The sequence below is a fragment of the Nyctereutes procyonoides genome, unplaced genomic scaffold, assembly GCF_905146905.1.
Source record: "Nyctereutes procyonoides isolate TBG_1078 unplaced genomic scaffold, NYPRO_anot_genome, whole genome shotgun sequence".
Taxonomy (NCBI): domain Eukaryota; kingdom Metazoa; phylum Chordata; class Mammalia; order Carnivora; family Canidae; genus Nyctereutes; species Nyctereutes procyonoides.
In genome coordinates, this window is record NW_026575140.1 from 33,194,914 (window position 1) to 33,211,681 (window position 16,768).

Sequence of the window (16,768 nt, forward strand, 5' to 3'; positions counted from 1 at the left end):
TCCAACACCCACCAGCATATGTGGTGGTGACACACAGTCAGGGCCCAGGAGGACTGCCTCGGAGAGGGTCTGCCTCGGTGTGTGTGCACATGTGTGTGCCTGGGCATGTGTCAGCAAGGTGGTGGAGGGGCAGGTCCAGCATTTGGCTGGAAAGTCTGCCCAGGCCCCAGGCTGTCTGCAGTTCAGGGAGCCTGGGCTTGGCCATAGGGTCAGAACCGTGAGAATCCACAGGCTGGGGCAGCTGCAAGGACCAAACCAGCCAGGCGGAGCCATGCTTGGCGTGACGGGTTTCTGGGCCCTCGAAAGGCCAAAGGCTCTCAGCTGACCACTATCCACTCTTCCCAAGATGGGCAGGACCTTTGTGATGCACTGGGAGCCAATGAAGGAGCATTTCCCTCAGGATGAAGCGTGACCTCATGGAGCCCGTGGGCTGGACGGGCAATAATGCAGCCCTGACTCTGGTGAATAAACAGGAAGGCACCTGATGCACACCACCCACTCCGGTGCCAGGACACGCAGGTGAGTGCGATGCTTGCTGCCCTCTGCCCCAGGGATACCTGCGGGCGGGCCTTCAGCAGCAAGGTGGTCAGCTGTGGGAGCAGGAAGGGAACAAGCTGCTCCCAGCCGTGAGCCGCCCCCAGAACCAGACAAATAGCAGGACAGATCAGGTTCAACACGAGTCCTCCTTAGAGCCAGCCCAGCCCCTGAGCTCAGCCAGACAGCAGGAGGGAACGTGCAGGTCCCAGGCAGGCAGCACCAGCTCCTGAGAGTGGCCAGCGATTCCCACGCGTATGGACGGGGCCCCCTTGGCGTGAGCCTGGCGGTGGAGGTGGGTCACCGGCCACAGATGGGTCCCCAGCACACCGAGCTGGGAGCCTCACTGCAGGCAAGCACGTGTTGGGTGTGCACCGCACAGCACACACCAGCACATGGGTGGGTTTTCCCTGATGGTGAAGTAGTCACTCAGTGGAAAATACATACAACTGTTCGAAGGAAGTCACCACCAGGGAAGATCCAGATCTCACAGGTACATCACTGACATGTTGATGTGCTTCCTTATAAACTTTTCCTATGCATTAATACAAGTATAGGCTAAAAGCCAATTATGCTTTTCCCATTCAAGGCCACACTGTCTTTTCTCCCTTTTTGTTATTACGCACTCAAGAGACACAGCTTGGTGTCATAATATTACCCGTCTGTGGCAGGGTTTGCTTAAGACAGCTTCTGTGAGGTCGGGCAAGCACCTCATCTCTTGTTTCTGATTAGAATTCTAGGGACCAGTTCAGAGGGCTGGTGCCCAGGGGAGCCAGGATGTGGGTTTGCGTCACCTGACCGGTGAGCCACGGGGAGGCCGAGCTGCTCATCCCAAGGCTGGCCTGGGAGCTGGGACTAAGAATTGGCCCCAAGCTCTGGAGGTTGGCCACGTCCTGGGGTACCCCCGGAGGGGCAGGCCCCATGCCTCCCTCAATGCTGCTCCCTGGGGACCCCAGGACTACCCTGCAGGACAACACTCTGGGGTGGCTGAGGGTCCTGGCTCTGAGCCAGAGCTGTGGGGCCTCGCCTGCCCCTCCTCAGCTGTGCCCTCTGCCTCCTCCCCCAGCACCAGCCATGTTCCACCCTTCTCACAAACGGGACTGCGGGGTGAGTGCCGTGGTGTCTAAGGGAGAGGTCTCGGGTCTGGAACGGGCTTTTGCTAACTGGAAGGTGGCTGTGAACTTTGTACTTGCACTGGGAGCCAGGGGATCTTCCGGCAGCTGGGACCAGGCTCCTCAGTCCCTGGAGGGCCCAGCTCCCCAGAGGGATGAGTCAGGCCTCTAGGTACCCAGACAGCAGAGGGGAATGAGGTCTGGACTGCATGCCCCTCCCCAAGATCCTTAGGGGGTCAGGGAGAGCACAGTCCACATGGCCAGGGTTCCCAGAGGACACACCTCTGCGATAACAGCCCCTCCGAGGAGAGGACTGCAGGGTCCCTAGGGACTCTGACCACACAGCCTACTACACCCTTACCACCACTCTTGAGTTCTGGGGCGGGGGAGGCAGTACTCCCCCAAGAGCCAGCCTCAGGCATCTGTGCAGACCACAGCCACACACGGTGAGGCTCCAGGGCTGTGGGTCCCCTTGGCCCCTTTGTTTCCACCATCATATCGTCAGCACACAGGAACTCTGCTCCAGGACACGCCCTCAGTGCCCATGACCCCACCACGCATCCTGCACAGGACATGGTGTCCAAGCACCCCTTGGCATGGCCCCTGCTTCATATCCCATGAAACCCCAAATCCTCCAGAACCATCCCACCCTCCCTCCGTCCCCACCCAGGCCACCATTTGCGGCAGTTTGCTCACGTACTGCTGCCACAGCTCTGAGAAGCTTCTTGTGGCCTTTGTCCTGTGAGCCCTCCGTTGCCAAATAAATATTTACCCAGGGTGGGGCTTGTGCTCAGGGTTAAGCATTAAATGGGCCTAAAGTCAGAGCATCTGGTGGCAGCCGTGTATGGGCTGGGGCAGCCAAGGGAGTGCGGGGATGCAGGCCTGTTGGCACGCCACATTCCCGGCCTCCCTGTCCAGGGCGGAAGAAGAGCTCACCCCTCAGCCAACTCTGCATCAGGCGAGGCCAGCAAAGGGACTGACCAGAACAGAGGCAGAGGGAAATCTGGGGAACTGAGGTGACAGGAAGCCATCATCCATACCAGAGGGCAATCCCCAAGGCTGTAGGATTTATAGGACTTCTTGCTGCGTAACAAGAGACCTCACCTGTTGTAGGTGGAAATGACAGGTATTTGTCATCTCTTTCTGAGACAGGGGCAGCTGTCCCTGCGGTGTGGGTGTCAGAGTGTGACTGGGGGCTCCCACGGGGCTGCCCACGAGGGCTGGTGTCCCCCAGGGCGGGCAGTCCTGAAGAGAGCCCTGAGACAAGCTGTGGCCTTTTCAGAGCCGGTCTGGAAAGAGCTGCTGCCCACCTCTGTCGCATTGCATCCACCTTGAGGTGAGTCCGGAGTTGGCCAGGGGAGGGGTGGCATGGGGGACAGGTGCCTCACAGTGGGATGCCTAGGCAGATCACAGGTGGCCAGCCTTAGGTGCTTGGAGTTGCAACAGCCACCAATCAGGATCATTGCCCACTCAGTTTTGGTTTTGTTTTTTCCTGGAAGCCATTCATCCCATTTATGGATTTGCTTGTGTTTACTGGTGAACTGGTGACTGGTTGGTTCAGAATATAAAGTGGGAGTACTTTAACTTAATTCATACAAACGCATGAGCACACATTACCCTCATGGGAACAGGCCTTCTCTCCAGAGACCCTAGGAACCAATGTGCACGCTGCAGTCCTGAACACCTATTGTCTGACAGCACCTAGTTCCACAGAAATGTTGCCACATGTCCTTACGTGGTCTTTTCAAGCATTAAACTTAATTTCCATAAGAACAGCTCCATGTCTGTAGCCATTCCATCTGTTTTTCACTTAAATCACTGCGGCATCTTGAACTTGGCTGAGTCTCCAAGGCAAACCAGTGTCTGGGCTGATTTTGTATCACCTTGGCTGGGCCACAAGGGGCCCCAGCTATGTGGTCAAACATTATTCCAGGTGTTTCTGTGACGGTGATTTGGATGAGATTAGTGTGTGAATTGGAGAGTCCTGTCCGTGAAGGTGGGCCCATCTAATTCATGGAGAGGCTGAATAGAACACAAAGGCCAACCTTCCCCCACCAGGAGGCCATCTCTCCCACCTGATGGCCTTCAAACAGGGATGTCTGTCCTCTCCTTCTCTACACTTGGCCTGAGCTAAAACTTCAGCTTTCTGGGTCTCCACCTTGACAAGTGCAGATCTCGGGACTTCTCGGCCTCCACAGTTGGGCACAAATTCTTTATGGCAGATCTTTCTTTGTATATATACCGGCATTGGGCTCCCTGCAAGGAGCCTGCTTCTCCCTTTATATCTCTGCTTCTTTCTCATGAATAAATATTAAAAAAAAAAAAGGAAAGAAAAAGAAAATGAGAGCGCAGAGGTGCTCAGTGCAGGGGGAGGTGTGATAGCCCCCAGTTCGCCAGGTCTCCTCTGAGGTGCTGGCGAAGGTTTGGGGAACTTGGGGGGTCCCATGATTTGCCTGGAGGTACGGAGTGTGAGAGGGTTAAGGAAGGCTCCCGTCCTCTCTGCTGGGAAGGGGCTGTCTCAGCGCCAACCTCAGGATCACTCCGACGTGCTTCAGTGTGGCGGGACCAACATTCAGGTCTGAGAAGCCAGCACCTCCCTGAGAAAGGGTCTGGATTGTCGCCAGCACAGCAGAACCACCTGGGCCAGTGTCCGGGCTGGCCGCCCATCAGACAGGGGCGCCACCTGCAGGCCGGCCTGAGAACGTGCCTCCCTGGGAAAGCGGCTGATCTGAGCAAGCCACAGGATCCCACTGCTCAAGGGTAAAGCTACCTCAGCCCAAAGGGAGGAAGGGGTCCCCTTTCAGCCCCACAGCAGGTGGCCCTGCAGGATTGAGGTCACCAGGGCAATTTCCTGCAACGTGCCCAGGCCCCAGCTAGGGGGTGGCCGAGCCCTGAAGGTAGCGTGACCTCAATAGTCCACCAAGTGGGACAGGTGCTACAGAGATTTGCTAATAACAAAGAGTATTGGCTTCCCTGTAAGGCTGGTTCTTTGGAGTTCTGAGGACATTCCAGCAAAGGTTGAAATGCTCTTTGGCTTTCAGCTAGCTGTGAGCAAGGAGCATTTGGGACCCAGGGCTCAGCCTGGCAGGCACCGTGTCCATGAAGCCAGCATCCTCCAGGCCCCATCCCCACTCAGCCTTGTGGCTGACTCAAGGCCGCTTTTTGTGCTTTGCCAGGTGCCAGGTATTCACACTGCATCCTTGTAGCCCTAGGGTCCTGGGGGGCTGTGTGCTGGGTTCCTGCTGCAGGTGCCAGGCCTGCTGGTGGTCCCTGAGCAGTGAATGTCCCAGCAGGGCCTCCCCTTACACAGCTGAAAGGCAAGGCTGGGGTAGGGAAGCCTGGGGCATCCAGCTGGGCTTCCTGCTGGGCCTCAGATGTCCACCATGCACCCCACAGCCTAGGGAAATGGGCCTGTTGAGGACCGGGTTGGAGCTGTAAACATGGCAATTAAGGCCTCCTTCTAATTGCAGGCGATCAATTCGCTGAAAATTGAGCCTCCCCCAGCATTAGGCTGTTTGGAAAGAGCTAACAACCTTCACCTGCTCCCTGTGCTGTGCAGATGTTCCTGCAGATGGGCGTGGACAGGGACATCAGGTGTGCTGAGGGTCCTGAGCCTGCTTACATCCACATATGTCCCTCAACAGCTGTGCCAGGGTTAGAGCACCTTCCCACCTTCCTGGTCACTGCAGAGAACACTCTCTCGAGGGAGCTGGGACGCTGGGAGGAGCAGGCCTTATGCCATCCACCAGGAGCAGGAGCAGGGAGCTTAGACTGGCCCAGGAACCTGCCTTCCTGAAGCAACCTCAGGAAGGCCTCAGATGGGAAGCTGGCTGTTTTGCTCACGCTTCTCTGGGGCAATCCTGGCTCAAGAGAGTGTGGCTCGTCAAGGGCTCCGTTGGCAGTTCAAAGAGGGTTTCCTCTCTCAGGAGCTGCAGGTCCCCTTTGTCTAAACAGCCACGTTATAGGAAAAAGCTGGGCATGAGGAGGGTGAAGACAGGACACAGGACAGAAACCAAAGCCCAGAGGTGGGAGACAAGCTGCAGGGAAGGTGGAGGAGCAGAGCTTCCAGAGTCCCACGTGTCCGCTACTCAGGTTCCCAGCCAGTAAGATCTTCCTAAAGACGAGGTGCCTGTCACTGTAGAGAATCCATATCCTTGAGGCTCCTCCTTCACCCCCATTCCAGATGTAGTTTCCACTTGCCTCCCTGCTCCCAGAGGCGGCTCCGGAACATGGATTTCAGATGCTAGTGCTAGTAGGCTGGGCTTGACTGGGCCCAGGTAAGGCCTCTGCACAAACTTTGGCAATCTGGTACCTGGTGTGGGGGGGATCTGCTCGTCTTGCTGCTGCCCAAGATCAGCCTCAGCTATAAGTTCCTCTGTTTATCAGACCCTCCACCTCCCAGCCTGGAGCATCCTGCTCCTTTCTTCAGGCTCTCTTGCCCTCCACATGGGGGCCAGTTTCAGATTTCACTAGGGAGGCTCCTGAGGAGCTGGCACAGCAATAGTCTCTACTGGGGAGGGCCACTGGCACACAGTATGTTTATTCTATTATTTTATGTCACGTATGACGCTTGTGAGCACCCTGCAATCAAGATGCAGCCTGCTCCACTCCCAGAGGCCCATCCTGCTCCCCTTCTGGTCAACCCCGCCACCCCTAACCCCTGTCAGCTCTCCACCTCTATAACTCGGTCATTTCAGGAATATTAGGTAAGCAGAACCATACAGCATACTGGACTGGATTTTTTTCACCGAGCAAATGCCAATGAGATTCATCCAAGTTGTCTTAAATTATTCCAAAGTGTCTCTTAACTTTTCCAACACTGTACGTTAGTTGGGTTTCATTTTACAATACCAAGTCTAAGAAGTTTCCTCTTATGAACAATGATTCAATGGCAACACTAACCCTCTCATAGGAAGAGTTCTCTTCTGCTTTACAAACACAGAATGTGTCCTGATTCCACTTGAATGCCACAAATGTTCGGGTATGGCTTTTTGACTCTCCCAACCTTCCCCATACTGAATTTGAAATCTCCGCAGGGTAGAGAAGTGTCCATGCAGGGACACAGCCAGCCCAGCAGGCCAAGGTGGTGCCCCTGACCTCGAGATTTCTGTGGGATCCACTCCCTGACCACTGTGGGTTTCTATGGGGACCAGCCCATGTCCTATGTTGTGTTGTTCCCTGTGGCCTACAGGAGTATACCACACACAATTGCTGAATGAGATTTTGCGTTTCTGTGGCTCTTAAGATAGTTAACTAGATATATTTTTTGTTTTAGTCTAGGGAATTGTAACTTAATGGGCTTAAGAGATGTCCTTATATTATGCACTTAACCTAATAAAATCTTGCATTCTTTCATCTTCTTGGCACCATTCTAGCTCATGGGGTTACTTAGAATGTCCCAAGAACATCTCTCTTGGCCTTTTCTGGGCCACAGGGTGCCACTGACCTTCAGAACATTTACCTGGGTGCCGTCACTCTGACAACAGCTTCACAGGCCTTGCTGGGCTTTCTCTGCCTGCTTACACAAGAGGAGTGGCACTGGAGGGGGGGCAGGTGTGCACCATCAGGCAGTTGCTTGGCAACGAGGAAACCAGTCTAGGGCAGCCCAGCCCCTACATTGGGAGAAAAACTCCCTGAATGCCTGAATGAGGGAGAGGACAGGAGATACTCGAACAGCAAAGTCTAGGCCATGACAGGACACGTGGAGGACATGACCGCCGCCAAGGGATGCCCAGGAAGGCTGGGGAGGAGGCTCAAGCTGGGAGGTGGATGTGGCAGGGGCTGAATTTAGGAGATGAGCTGAGGGGGCGGGGCCAGATAGAAATGGTCAGCCCTGAGCTCTATCCTGTCACTCCTGGGAGCACCTGTGGGGACTGGCAATGATGGGGGCTCCTGCTAGAAGGGTTCAGGCCTTCTCTAGGCCTCATCTTGCCCCCCAGCTTGGAATCAATCAGGCCCAGAATGGACAGAAAGGTGGAAGCCCATCGCTGGGCCTAGTGGGAACAGCCTGTGGCCACCGTCCTACGGCAGCTTCCCCGGCCAGCTCCATCGGCCCTGTTCCCCAGTCTTCCTGGAACACTGGCCTGCCCACCTGACTGCCAAGGCCTGTGACCCACAGAAGCCCCCGAGGGGTAGGCTGACAAGCTCCAAACCCTTTTATTAGCACACATGAGAGTCATTAAGTAATGGAAAACCTGTGAGTGCTGCAGGATGCTCACAACTGTTCTTTTTTTCCTGGGGCAGCTCCGCAGCAGAGCCTGAGAACACACTTGGGGAAACGCCCCCAGCCTCGCGGCCTCGGTGTCATCCTTCTGGGATGCTGTACCGGTCAATCACCCACACAGACCCCATGGACAGCCCCCTCGCCATCCGTGAGTCCTCAGGGCTGTGGGGTAGCGCGCCGGCTCAGAGAAACCCCAGGTCACACCCGGGTCTTGCGGGCCGGGCTATGGGGACCCCAGGTCTCTGCTCACCTGCAGCCCTGTTTCTTGGCCACGACACCCCCTGGAGGCGCCCCCGTGCCCTGGACGGTGTGTTGCCGCCCGGGGGACCAACCCCAGCATCAGGAGGGTCTGAACGAGCCGGACACGCTAGGGGGCGTGGTCAGCCCGGGGGGAGGGGCGGGTGCCGGCAGGTAGGATAGGTCCCGCCCCCGCCCCTTGAGAGGCTGCCTGAGGTCTTCCGAGCGGCAGAACCGGTCCTGTCAGCCCGAACAAAGATTCCTTCCTGGGCCCGGCGCTGGCTTCTGGTCAGGACTTGGGCGTCTGCAAGGGCGCGGGGACGCCCGGAGCGCCCGCTACAGAAGGCCTCCCAGGGGACAACGTCTTCACTCCCCCGAAGGAGCCTCTGCTGGGCCGCGGCTGAGGTGACGTCACCTGGCCTGGACCCGGCACGTGACCTAGGTTGTGTGACGTCACTCCTGTCCTCCGTTCTCGCGTCCAGCCTCAGACCAGACCGGAGCTTTCTATCCTCTAAAACCAATAGTGTTTGTTCAGCGTCGTCGCCTCGGGGGCAGACTGGCGGTCTTCTCCTCCAGGTAGCCTCCGCTAAGGCAGACTTTGGCCGAAGCCCCAGCGACCCCGCACGTCCTCTCCGGCCCCGCGCCGCCGCTGATTCCCCGCACAGACTCCGGCGGACGACGCGCAGCCACCTGCGGGCCAGCCTCCCCGGGCTTCCCGGTCTCCTAGCAACGCCAAAGATGGCCGGCGCGCGAGGACTCTTGGGGAGTGTAGTTCTTCCCCTCTTTCTCAGCTCGGTCCGGGGCCCAACTATGAGGACCTAGGCGCCCTAGACTACACTTCCTAGGTTGCTCCGCGCGCGCCTCCCACGACCTCGCGAGAACCCAGTGCCGGAACCCATCTGGAGAGAGGGAGCTCTCGAGGTGATCGCCGGGAGTTGTAGTTTGAGGTGGGGAGTCGCGCTGCCTGGTACCGGAGTTGAGACGGCAGAGAGACTACAAATCCCAGGGGGCGCGGCGCGGCCGCCTGGAGGGCGGGGGGTACGAAAGAGGAACGCGAAGGGCGCCGGGGTGAGTGAGGGGCTGGGAGTGGGGGCGCGCGGGCTGCAGGGGCCGGGGGCGGACCCGGGGCGGACCGGGGACGGGGGCGGGGGGTGGCCTTGGGGTGCGGACCCTGGGATCGCGCTGTCTGGGCGCGGCGCGGGGCGAGGAACCCGGACAAAGGTCCGCGGGGATCCGGCTCCCCTCGGGCTCCGAGCCTCCTGCAGGTGCCGTCCGCCAAGAGAGCCGGTGGGTAGCTGGACTTAGGGTCGCCGCCCCCGGAGTCGTGGAGCCGGGGCGGGGTGGGAGGCCGCCGTGGAGCCCTTTCTCGGCTGGCACTGTCCCTTGAGGCTGCTGGGTTCTTCGTCCGTTTGTGGCCGCGAAATAATCAAGGCTGAGCCGCAACGTCGGTTTTCCGGGAGCGTGTAGTCACCACAACAATTTGATATGTTAATTCAAGGATAATTTAAGACTAGGTCGTTTGGATACACTTGGATACGGCTTTTCAAGGATTTCAAGGAGTAGCATTTTGGTAAATGCAGTTTCTCCCCCAAAAAACTGTTATTGTGACAATTCTTAACCCGCTTCATCCTATTAAATTCGAAGGTGTCAAACTTGGCCCAGTTTTTTGTTCTGTGTTTTTCTTAGTATTACTACACTACACGGAGAGGGCTGAGCTGGGTCTTCGTCTTCCCGTGGTTTTGAACCCGGGGCAGCCCCGGAAGGGCCGGTGCAGGTGGTCCAGGCGCGGGGTGGTGGTGGTGGGGAGCTTTAATAGCCCACCTGGATCATCCGGTTCCCACTCCCAGCTAAGAGCCGCTGGACTGTGTTCAGCCAGAATCATGATGGCTACATTGTTTGCAGAAGTTCCTAGAAGGAAATAAAATCTGAATTATCAGGAAGTTTGTTTTCCTAGCATGTGCACACCCCACCCCTGCGCTAGTAAGCTCTCCCCAAAGGAGAGCAAACCGATGTCCTGCTGGGGATCACCTGAGTGGGCTAGTCCACAGGCAGGACCCCAGAGGCACCTCCCAACCCCTCCCTTACTCTTGTACTCCAAAGTATGCTGTGATTTATCATCTGACTCATTTGAAGAATGACTCTAGTCCCCATAGCTCTGAGAATTCCACATCCCAAGGCTGAGAATGCCTTTGAGTGCTTTTCCAGCAGGCAGAGCCCTGGGGAACCTTGGCGGGGGGAGGGTCCACACCCCTCACAGAATGGTGGTCAGTGGGCGCCTGCGTGCTGCCCTTAGCATCTGCCATAGTGTCAGCAGATGGGAATGTTTCCTTTATGTCCATTCAGATCAACCACAGCCTGTATTTTCCATTACAGCATGAGATAGGATTTTCAGATGGAGAAGTGAGTTCTTATTTTTCCCTCAGAGTCATATTCCATGTTGGCTTCCTTTGCTTGCTGAGAAGACAACCAGCAGTACCTACTCTGATGGGAGGAGGTCCAGTGGGCCTGTGTCGGCTGCTGTCAGTGCATCAGACCCCGGAGCTGGTGACCACCCATCCGCCCCCCTCCTGTCTGGCCACAGCCCTTGGAGGCTGGGGGACAGCTGCAGCAGATATTTGTGTGGTCACCCAGGCCAGGCTTCTGGCTGCAGTGCCTGTTTACAAAGTTGTCCTGTCAGCACTAACCCCTTACTGACTGACCACAAATAATTCCACCCAGTTTACCCTGATGCATTGCTAGTTTGGAATCACAGCAACCTGGAGGCTTTATTTCTTCGTTGAAACCAAGTCTCCTAAGGACAAATGAGTTGTGAGAGAACATATAGTACACTTTAAAATTTCACCAAATTTTTCATTACCACATAGAAATATTTTTACCCAATCATTTAACTTTTTGGCTCCACTACGATTTTTCAAAATGAATCACATCTATTCAGTTAGTTATCGAGGTGTAATTCACATGCAGTGAAATGCACAGGTCCACTTTGACCAGTTTTGACAAAGCTGGGTGACCTGCACACTGATTGTGATAGAAAACATTTCTGTCATCCCTGAAAGGGTCCCCTGTGTTGTGGGCTGTATGGTTGTGTCCCCAAATCCATATGCTGGGGCCCTAACTCCCAGTGTTTTGGTGTTTGAAGGTGGGGCCTTTGGGCAGTGGTTAGGGTTCGATGGGTTCGTCGGGGGTGAGCCGTGTGGTGGGATTAGTGCCTTAATGAGAAGAGAGAGAAATCTGCTCACAGGCTTAGGGAAGGGCCGTGGCACAGTGCGAGAGCACCACCTGCAAGGCTCAAAGGGGCCTGTGCCAGGCACTCCTGAATCTCTCTTTTTTTTTAAAGACTTTATTTATTTATAGAGACAGAGAGAGGCAGAGACATAAGCAGGCTTCATACAGAAAGCCTGACATGGGACTCGATCCAGGGTCTCCAGGGATCACGCCCTGGGCTGCAGGCGGCGCTAAACCGCTGCGCCACCAGGGCTGCCCACTCCTGAATCCCTTGAATCTCCCAGCACCTTGGTGTCTTTCCTCCAGACCCTGGGTGTTGCAGTGTCGGCACTCCTAGGTTGCACCACAGTGCGCTTATCTGCCCTGTGATGGCACTTGGTGTGGTTTTTTGGGGTTTGGTTAGTATGACTGAGGAGGTTATGGACATTCTTGTACACATTTTGTGGGTTTGCTTTCCTTTTTCTTAAGAAAATCCCTGGGAGTGACACTCCCTATGGGTCTCATAAACAGAGCAATGTTTCATGGTGGCTTTAATTTGCATTTCCTTGAGCTTAGTGATGCTGAGCACTTTTCCACCTGCTTATTATGATTCATACCTCTTTTCTGAAATGTCTGATCAAGTCTTTGGCCTTTTTTACAATGATCAAGTTGTAAAAGCCATTTTTATCTTCTGGGTACACAGCTTGTCAGATACATATTGCAAATATTATCTCCCATTCTTTGACTTGCCTATTCATTTTACTAATGGTATATTTTAAAAATTCACTTAAAAATTTTTGGAATAATACTAGATTTACGGAAAAGTGGCAAAGACAGCCAGTTCTCCCTTATACCGACCTTTAGGTAACCACAGTGCATTTGTCAAAACTAAGAATCAGTGGGGCTGTTCCTGTTGCTCACACTCCAGCCTTCGGATTCCCCTCCGTTCCCCAATGTTCCTCTCTAGGTCCCACACTATGCTGAGTGTCACGGCCCCTCTGTCCCCTCTGGGATGTGCTGGTGTCTCTCTTACTCTTTCATGACCTCGACAGTTTTGGGGAGGACTGCACAGGTGTGGGGTCCCTCATTTGGGGTTTGCTGTGCTTTCTGGTGCTGAGAGTGGGGTTGGGGTTTGGGAAAGAACACCCCAGAGGTGAGGTGGCCCTCTTGTCGTATCCTGTTAGTGGGTAGTTGGCATCTGTAGGACAGCTCAGGACACGTTAACCTGGTCACCTGGTCCAGGTGGTGTCTGCCAAGTGTCTCCCTGTCCCTTTTGTCTTCTTTGGGAGCCACTCAGTGAGACAGTTGCCCTCCAGGGAGGTTGGGGTGGGGAGCCACCGTATGATTTGGATTTCTGTGGGGAGCATTTATGTCTCCCCGTTCGTTGACTTATCACTTGTTTCCTTCTGTCAGCCGGGACTCCGGGACATTTGTTGTACACTTTGGGTAGGATCCAGCACTGTGCTGGTCTGCCGCATCATTTCCCACTGGCGGTGGGGAGCCCTTCCATTTGTTTGTTTTGGGGGCACTTCCTTACTTGCTGGCACTACCAGGTGCTCCAGGGGCAACTCTCCAGGGAACCCTGGCTTCTTATATTGCAGGACGGTGTGTAGAAGCCCAGATCTGGGCACTGGTTCTGTGCATTACTGCTGGGGTCACTGCCTGGGGCCCTCCTGGTGGGCAGGGCTAGATGATCTGGGGTCAGTTATCTGTGTGTATCTGTACCCAGCTTATTTGTAACCTTCCTGTGAGAACCTGGCTCCCACCCTCTACCATCCCCCCCTTTTTTTTTCCTTTTCTTTTCTTCCTTCCTGAGAGAGTGGGGGAGGGGGCGGAGGGAGAGAGAGAATCCCAAGCAGGCTCCACGCACAGGCCTGAATTCCGGGACCCTGAGATCATGACCTGAGCCAAAGTCAGGAGTTGGTCGCTTAACCGAGAGCACCACCCAGGTGCCCCCTGCCATCCACCTTAGATGAGGTGTCCAGCCCAGCCCCAGTGTGCACATTAAAGCTCTTTCAGAATTGTTCACCCACATTCTGCCCCCACAAGAGACAAATTTACCAACTCAAGTACAGTGCTCATGTGTGGTTCTTCTTATCTTACCTCTCAGGCAAGTACCATTTTCCAGAGACACTGAGATCAGTTCCTGGTTCCCATCCCCTTCAGTGTGGGATTGTCCTACATTTGTAACACAGTCAGTCGATGGTCACAATCTGTTCCGTCTTGCGATCCTTGACATTCTGTTTAATTTTTTTTTGCATACGTTAAACTTTATTTTCTGTGATACATGCTTCTATGGATTTTGACAAATGCATAGTCTCATATCCACCATAATAGTATATTTTGATGAGAAGTTTTTAGTATTGATAAAGTTTAATTTATGAATTGGTTTTCTTTTTAAATTCGTGCTTTCTGTGTCATTTCTAAAAGTCTTCGCCTAACCAAGTCACCAAGATATCCTCCTGTATTTTCTTCTAGAAGCTTTATAGACTCTGTTTTCACATTTAGCTTCATGATCCCTCTCTAATCTTTTCATATGATTTGAATGTAGGTCCAGTTTTTATTCCATGTGAATAGCCACTTGTCTGGAACCATTTGTTGAAAATGGATCCTACTCTATTTTCCTCCATTGAATTGCTTTGGCATCTGTCAAAAATCACCTGGCTGTGTTATTTCTGGATTCTCTGTTTTGTTACATGGGTCTGTTTATATTCTCACCAATCCAACTGTCCTGTGGTTGTAAGTGTTCAAGTAAGATCATGTAAATCCTCCATCTTCTTTTTAAAAACTGCTTTGGTTCATCTAGGTTCTAAGCATTGTCTTATAAATATTAGAATAAGCTTGTGAAAAAAAAGAATCAGCGTGTGAATTCCTCAAAACAAAAGGCTTTTGTAATTTTGATTAGTATTGTGTGAAGTATAAGAACATGCGGAGACAATTTACATCTTAATAATATTGAATTCTCTAAAACACTGACATGGATTAATGGGTATTTCCATTACTATAAAATGGCGTATATAATATATGCCATTATGGTATATCTTTTCCTTATTTAGATCTTGAATTTCAGCAGTGTTTTACAGTTTTCAAGATAGAGGTCTTACATATTTTAAAATAAATTTATCCCCAGGAACTAGCAAATTATGTTTTTTTTTTTTTTTTAAGATTTTATTTATTTAGGGATCCCTGGGTGGCACAGCGGTTTAGCGCCTGCCTTTGGCTCAGGGCGCGATCCTGGAGACCCGGGATCGAATCCCATGCCGGGCTCCCGGTGCATGGAGCCTGCTTCTCCCTCTGCCTATGTCTCTGCCTCTCTCTCTCTCTCTGTGTGTGACTATCATAAATAAATAAAAAAAAAGATTTTATTTATTTATTAGAGAGAGAGCAAGAGAGATCGCAGAGGGAGAGGAAGAGAGAGAAGCAGACTCCCTGCTGAGCAGGAAGCCCAATGTGGGGTCATGACCTGAGCTGAAAGCAGATCATTAACCTACTGAGCCATGGAGGTGCCCCAGCAAATTATGATTTTGAATGCCTGTAAATGATATTTATTTATTTAAGTTTCATTTTCCAATTAGTTGTTGCTGGTATATAGAAATAACAATTCATTTGTGTATTGACCTTATATTCTTGGAACATTGCTAAATCCACTTATAAATTATACTAGCTTTTATCTGTAGATTTCTTAGGACTTTCCATGTAAATAGTCATGCCACCTGCACAGAGACAGTTTCTTGATTTTCTCTCCTTATTGCATTGGCACCTACAAGACAACACCAAATAGAAGTGCTAAGATTGGACATCCTTGATTTCTTCAGTCTTTAGGGGGAAATGTCCAATATTTCACTGTTAATGTGATGTTAGTTATAGTTTTTTTTTTATAGGTGTCTTTTATCAGGTTTGGGTGTTATTTCCTTCTATTTTAAATTTGCTGAGAGTTTTTATTATAAATAAGCCTGAAATTGTGTCAAATGCTTGTTTTGCGTTCTACTGAAAAGCTCATACATGTGATTGTTTTTCTCCTTTAATCTGTTAAGGTGGTAGAGTACAGTAACTGGTTTTTGTATGGTAAGCCAAAGTTGTGTTCCTGAAAGAAGCTCCTTTGGTCATGTTCTATCATCTTTTTCATTTGTTACTGTATACAATTTGCTAATATTTTGTTTGAGTTTTTGGATTGATGTTCATGAAGGATATGAGTCTGTATTTTGTTCCTTGTAATGTCCTTATCTGTATTCTGTTAGAGGATTATACTTGTCTGTCTTTGAGTCTTGCTTGCCGTCCTTGTAAGTGAGTTGGGACATGTTCCCTCCTAGTCTGTTTTCTGAAGGACTGTGTATAATACTGGTATTTCTTCCTTAAATGTTGATAGACTTCACCAGTGACACTGAGTTTGTTGTTTTCTTTATGGAGAGTTTTTAAATTGTGAATTCAATTTCTTTAATGGCTATAAGGCTATTCAGATTTTCTGCTTCATTTTGTATCATTTTTGGTAATTTGTGTCTTAAACTAGACCATTTCATCTAAATTGTTGAATTTATTGGCTTAAAGTTGTTTATAATATTGACTGATTATCCTGCCATGTTTGTAGAATTTATAGTGGTGTCTCCTTTTTCATTTCTGATATAATTTGTGTTGATATTTTCTTCTTGATTATTCTTGCTTGAGATTTATCAATTTTATTTACTTATTTTTTTAAACATTTTATTTATTTATTCATGAGAGACGCAGAGAAAGGCAGAGACACAGGCAGAGGGAGAAGCAGGCTCCCTGCAGAGAGCCCAATGGGGGCGGGGGACGGGAATCCCAGGACCCCAGGATCATGACCTGAGCCAAAGGCAGCCTCTCAACCACTGAGCCACCCAGGTGCCCCTCATTTACTTATGTTTATTGAAGTATAATTAACATGCAGTGTTATATTAGTTTCAGGGGTGAAACATAGTGGCTCAACAATCCCTTACATTACTCAGTGCTCACCACAATCAGTGTAGTCCTTATCTGTCACCATACAACATTCCACAGATACTGACTATATCTCCATGCTGTACTTCCCATCCCTGGGATTTATTTATTTTGTAACCGGAAGTTTGTACCTCTTAATCCCCTTAATCTATTTTACCTAGTCCCCTACCACTTCCTCTCTGACTACCACCAATGTGTTCTCTGTATTTAAAAGTCTAAATTTGTCCCTTTTTTCTTTGTTTCTTCATTTGTTTTGTTTTTTAAATTCCACATCATGAGTAAAATTATATGGTATTTGTCTTTTTCTGTCCAACTTATTTCACTTAGCTTTGTACCATCTTGGTCCATCCATGTTGTTGAAAATGTCAAGATCTTGTTCTTTTTTATGGCTGAGTAATAGATCATTGTACAGATATATCACATCTTCCTTATCCTCTCATCTATGGATGGACTTGGGTGCTTCCATATCTTGGCTATTGTAAATAGTGCTGCAATAAACATG

General features: G+C 51.5%; 1 protein-coding gene across 6 annotated transcripts in view; it reads left to right on the forward strand.

Annotated features, from left to right (window-relative positions):
• The first annotated feature begins 2,816 nt into the window (after positions 1 to 2,816).
• The window catches only part of CUNH1orf159 (chromosome unknown C1orf159 homolog), a 32,100-nt gene continuing 18,148 nt past the window's right edge, over positions 2,817 to 16,768 (forward strand). For 2 of the 6 annotated variants that reach the window (XM_055305953.1, XM_055305959.1), the window contains exon 1: positions 8,024 to 9,174. The gene's annotated coding sequence lies outside the window, so the exon portion shown is untranslated. The other 4 variants (XM_055305954.1, XM_055305955.1, XM_055305956.1 and 1 more) reach the window with 4 other exon arrangements.